This window comes from Phalacrocorax aristotelis, chromosome 15 (assembly GCF_949628215.1).
Source record: "Phalacrocorax aristotelis chromosome 15, bGulAri2.1, whole genome shotgun sequence".
Classification (NCBI taxonomy): Eukaryota; Metazoa; Chordata; class Aves; order Suliformes; family Phalacrocoracidae; genus Phalacrocorax; species Phalacrocorax aristotelis.
In genome coordinates this window covers 1792718-1798483 of record NC_134290.1, presented here as the reverse complement: position 1 = coordinate 1798483, position 5766 = coordinate 1792718, and the positions used below count along the sequence as shown (strand labels likewise).

The 5766-nt window shown below is 44.3% G+C and overlaps 1 long non-coding RNA gene across 1 annotated transcript; it reads right to left on the bottom strand.

Moving 5' to 3' along the window:
• Positions 1-238: 238 nt before the first annotated feature.
• LOC142064978 (uncharacterized) lies at positions 239-2065 on the bottom strand. Its single transcript, XR_012663255.1, has 2 exons — positions 1530-2065; positions 239-922 (listed from the first exon to the last, which is right to left on the bottom strand). It is a non-coding gene; the product is annotated as an uncharacterized LOC142064978 (long non-coding RNA).
• Positions 2066-5766: the final 3701 nt, after the last annotated feature.

The following is a 5766-nucleotide window of genomic DNA, read 5'->3' as shown; positions in this document are numbered from 1 at the left end:
ACTACTGACCCCCAAACCAAAGAAAATGTTATATAAACCGACCCTCCAATCTAGCGGTGACAAGCTCGTAAGAATGATTAAACTTTGCTGGCTTCCTCTAAAAAAGAAGAAAACTTATAAACTATTATTAAAACCTAGTATTTGAAATGCCTGGATCTTCTTTCACAGCAATATTTGCCGTAAATTATAAGTTAAGTTATATAAAGTTACATAAGAGTAATTATATATATACACACACTCACACATATAAGTTTTATATAAGGGAGAGTGGTTAACAGAAAAATTAAATATCAGAAAATATAAGGATGCTTTCCTCATGCAATCTCAACTGCACGCATGAACTAGCCAAAGATCTCGTATGTCTTCAGAGCCTTGGAGAGGTTGATATTATTTTTCTAGAAACCCAGGATAATGGAATAGTGGAACCCAGGCACAAAAATACCGTAATGTCAGAAATCACTCTGGAAGTTGATGGGAGGACTGGATTGAGCTCCACGGCCCTGTAACATTTTCATCGCCAGGTCACAGGTACAGCATGTTTGTTTACAAAGTAACTTCACAATTGTTAATACTTCATGGTTAAGCCATGCATCTATAAGAAAACTTTTACTAACGCTTTGTTATGCAGAGTTCATTAAACAGGAGTTTGCAGCAGTTCGTTCAGAAATTCCTCTCGGCGGCGTCCTTTTCGAAAGAGGAGAAGCTGGTGGCAATAACGCAGGATTCAAGGTAGTATCCCGATTTCTCACTGCATGCTTGCAGGTTGGGAAGGGCAGAGGATGCTACAACAGCTGTATGCTTCACCTCTAGAAAACCAGGCAACGCATCCCTGCTGGCAGCTCTTCCGCTGAACAGAAGGGGCAGCACTGGAAGACTTAATCTGGTCTGTTGTGCTAAAAAGACCTTCTCTAATAAAAAGCCCCTAAAAACAAAACAAGAAGGAAAAGCATTTCAGAGCCCCAAGAAGGGTCAGACATGGGCTAAGATATAAGTAGAAATGCAGAAGATGTATTAAAAAGATGTCATCACCTCTTTAATGTGTTTTGTCTTGTCAGCTGTAAACATCCATAGTTGCTCCATTTGCACTGGTACGGAGGATGGGAAAAGGCTGAGCTCGTAGCACCAGCTGTGCTCCAAGGGCTGGCTCCAGCCCTGCTCAGCAGACACAGGGCAAGCGCTGCTGAGGTGAACTCGGTTTAATAGGTTGCTACTTACAGGCTTAGACTGATTTACAGGTGTTTGCCCTGAAATATGACCATCCATGTCATCACTGCTAATCCTCTCCCATCTCTGAAATCTTCCCACTTTGACAGATAGCTATTCTTGGAGGAGAAACCCGCAAGCATACCAAAAAGCATCAGTGCGCTCTAACTCTCCTCCCACAGGAAGGGCAGCCTGACTATCACATACCCGACAAGTTATCTAGTACAGCACAACACCAAACCTTCGGGTGCCTCTGTCACGGCGGGTGTCAGCCATCTGTATGTGACAGTAATAACAGGGATGTCACAGGGAGAGCGCACACAGACCTTGCATCCTCCTCCCTTGCAGCCTGGTAGAAAACCTCCTGTTGGCAACGCGAAGCCTAGGAAGCAGAGCTGGGCTGCGCCCTGGGGAGCAGTATTTTCCATCTCTCTCTGCTGAAGACTTCTCTTCTGCTTGCTCTCTCAAGCTTGTAAACTCTTTTCTGCAACTGAGTTTCCATCCAGCTCGCAACCCAGTTTTGGATCCTGACACACTGCTGGACACCCAGCCTGATAGATCTGATGACCGGAGCACTGTGACACTCTGTACCTGGTGAATCAGTTTCTAGTCCCTGCACATACTACTCCAGCGACGTGGTAATGATTTGCAGACGTACATGAGAACAAGGTTCACAGTATGGGTAATCTAAACAAAAAAACTATCTTGGGATTGAAAGTAAATTTACAAAAGGAGATAACCTTCTTTTACCTTAGTAACATATCATACAGGCACTGACTGCATTGCATTCTTCTGTCTCTTAGCTTAGCTTAGAGACTGCTGAGTACAGGTTCTAGAAATCTACCACTCGCAGCAAAATACAGCTTCTCGGAGCTCAAGGCCATACCCAGTCTCACATACTGAGCATAAGACCCAGTGTTCTGGCTGCTGTGCTTCGCTCCATACCTGCAGAACATGCATTTTAGCCATTTTGAAGCATCGCATCCCTCTCTGTCACTCTGGGATTTCTGTGTGGCAGATGTGTCGAGTTGGCAGGTCACGGTGAGTGTCATAGCTTTGCAGGGTACCTGGGCACACTGTGGGAGAGGTGTCTTATCCATGAGCCACAACCAGGAGAACTGTTGCTAGAAGGAATGCTGAGCGTTAGGGGCCCTTTCCCATCACGTGGCCCAACACATCTACCTGGTGCGTAGGTACCACACCTACCACAGGCCTGTCTCAGAACATGAACAATTACTCCAGGCATCAGGATCTCAGTCAGCTCAGCGTATTCTATAACGTAGAGAATCAGGTGCATAGGCACAGGTCTCCCATTTTTTAACCCTGAAAAAAGTCCAGAAAGGTTCTAGCAATTTTCACAGACTTTCCAAGCAGCCAAACAAAAACCAAACATGAAGCCAAACTACACAAGTTAGAGACAAAGATAAAACCGGATGAAAGCCCACAGGGATTCTGAGTTTCATACTCAAAATAGCAGAGAAAATTCATCTCTGAACTGCTGTAAATAAGTCACGCTGGAGCTCACAATGCTGCAGGAGCAATCCCATCCAGGACTCCCCACTTCTCTTCAGTGCTACAGAACCAATACCTCCAGTAAAAGCTGACAGTGACTCCAAGCACTGATGGTGCAGGGATCCCGTTCTCTGCAGCATGGAGTACAAGGGACTCCTCACACGCTTCAGGTTTCATCTCCACCTCTCCTATTCTTGGCCTTAAAAGAACAACAATATTTCGAGGTGTCTGAGTGCATGCCAGCTCACTGCAGACTGCCCTTCGGTTTCTGTGGATACCAACACCCTCCAGGAGTTTTCCTTGGGACAGACAGTTGGATATGTGTATTTTTACACTGTTCAGTTTTTGCAACAGCTTCCTCATTCTACCCGCTCCTGGCTTTCTGATACATCCTGCTTCTGTTGTTCCCCTGCTACATGAGCAGTTCTCTGTCTATTCTTGTGGCTCTAGCTCTAGCTCTGCACGGCAGTTATTTTTTGGTTACTCAGAATCCTAATAATTTAGGTCAAAAAGCCCAGTGAATCTGATGTGGTTTGTTTCACATAAAAAGAGTGAAATTGAAAACCACCTTATTCTTCTCAACTGAAATGCTGCATCCCTATTAATTCAGGTGTATAAATAACACTCTAATGCTGCATCAAGGGCTCTGCTGTGTGATTAAACCTGCCTCCCTGACCTGTAATTAGAAACTTTGCCTCTGAAAGGCAGTTTGCAGAGAGAAAAGGAGAAAGAGAAAGAGAAGGAACCAGCTTTCAGACCCAACAATTTTGTTCTTAATAAATTATTCAGAGTTTTTGAAAGTTGAGCTGCGTTTCCATCTGCTAGCATTAAAGACCCACAGGGAAGAAGAATTGAAGGATTCTCACAGCAGAACACAACAGTACAGAGCATGGGGCTGGAAACAAGACGCCAGCCGAGAAGTTCGCTGTATCCCCTGCCTGTTCCTGTTCAGCTGCTGCCTTTGCACACCTGGACTTCCGAGAGGTCTTGGAGCACTGCAGAGTGACCCTCCACCAGAGACCCTCTGAGCTAGAGAGTCACGAGTTTGGGATATAACATTAGAAGTAAACCCCAAAATGCAGTGAATGCTTTAGAAACGTCAGCAGAATCAGACAACGAACACACAAAATAGATGGTGATGGCCATGAGTACAGAAACAATATAAAGACCAGGTTGCATGGTCCCACACAAGTGATATATAACCTTTTCAAGACAAGTAATTTAAAGATTAATTAATTCATGATTAAACTGATCCTTTGCCCCAGGACCAGTTAGACAGTGCATTGTACTACTAACGATGGTAGTCACTGGGAGCTGCAACCCCAAGGGTACACCTAATGTTATCAGGTGAACTTCTCACTTGGAAGCGCAGAGACAGTAACTGTGTTTCTCTCCCGGAGCCATAGCAAGAAAAACTACTATTCCTTCGGCCAAATATAGATTCATTTAAAAAAAAAAAAAAAAAGATAAAACATTCCAGCTTCTACAATGGATGTCAGTAACCCTTCCTCTTTCCAAAAAGTGGGGATAGACCAAGCTTTAGAGCACTGGATAACGCAGGATCTGGCCCCAGGATGATAGGTCTCTGGCCTTGGGTATTTGGCAGCTGTTTCCAGGGTTCTCCTTGATTTCAGATCAGAGAGATTTTGTGATTAATTCCTCCTCTGGTTACACCTATAATCTTTGTGTTGACGGTGTGACTGACATCATAGTTCCAGACTTTTATGTTTTCAGGCTAAAGTTTGCAAGGCCTCACACTGGCGGGAATCAAGAGTCTGATAATGCTCTGCATAATTGTCCTTTTCTAGGAATTTCACAAGGTTGACCCAGGGTTGCAGGGAAGCCTTACGCATTGAGACATCAGGTTTAAGTGGACTTACGTGAGAGAGGAGAAACCTAGCATTTACCTCTCAAGGGCCCTCTGGTCAAAATACCAGACCTCACTGAATTCCCCAATGCTTTATGTCTTTTACAGATCCACAACTTTAACTCAAAGAAGAGCTTAAATCTACCAAAATATTAAATTGTCACTGGTGGAAATGTCTTCATCCCAGGCTGCCTAAGTTGGCAAATGTACGAGGTGCAGAGCCATGGAGACCGCAACCCTGGTACGAGTGTACAGGACTGTGTGAAACAAAAGAGTCCTTCAAATTCAGTATCAACAACTTTAAGTAATCTTTTGTGTTTGCAATGTGGTAGAGTCCAAGTTTATCACAGAGCTGCCAGAACATAAATCTGATATAAACTACTTTGGATTAGATACTGCAGCAGAAAGAGCTTTACTGGGGTATCGTGACAAGTTTTATGAACTTCTTAAAGAAACAGAACATGGAAATACTAGTGTTGTTAAGTTATTGCCTTGTGGGCTTCAACACTCAGCACTAAGAAGGAAAGAGGAAAAAAGGTAACAACTCCAGAAAATAGAGCAGTACTTGAAGCTTATATTAAGGCACGTTTGTTCTTCAATCAGAATTTTAAGTCAGTTGTAGTTAAAGCTGAGTCCTGTGAATCCAGCATGTTCTACATTCCCCAAACGCAACCACAGGCTGTTCTCCCCGTTTTTACAAATCCTCAGAGTGAGTCTTAGTATCACTTCACTACTCTTTCCTCTGAGAGTCTTTCTCATCTTTTAACATTGGTATGAGGTTGGACTCGATGATCTTAAGGGTCTTTTCCAACCTTAATGATTCTATGATTCTATGATAAGCAAGAAGAGGTAAAAAAAGCCAGGAACTTGCCATATATCAACTTCCAGAGGCTCCCTGCCTCTGCACAGTACTTTCACATGGAGGGGCTGCCCAGTAGCCCCTGAGAAGCACCACCCCCACACCAGCATGGAGAGGAGCAGCCAGGCAGGCAGATTCAGCTGCTCTGCGGGGACCAAGTTCACAGTGAGCTGCCTGCGTGGGTCTGCTCGGAGCTCTGTCCAGCCCTGGCCTCTACTCCAGCCTGCCTGAGTTACTAACCAGTTTCTCTGGTTTTCAGCAAGTCATAGATCAGCCAGAACCAGCCCACATGGTTTGAAACAACCTTTCCCATTTGCTGCCTTGC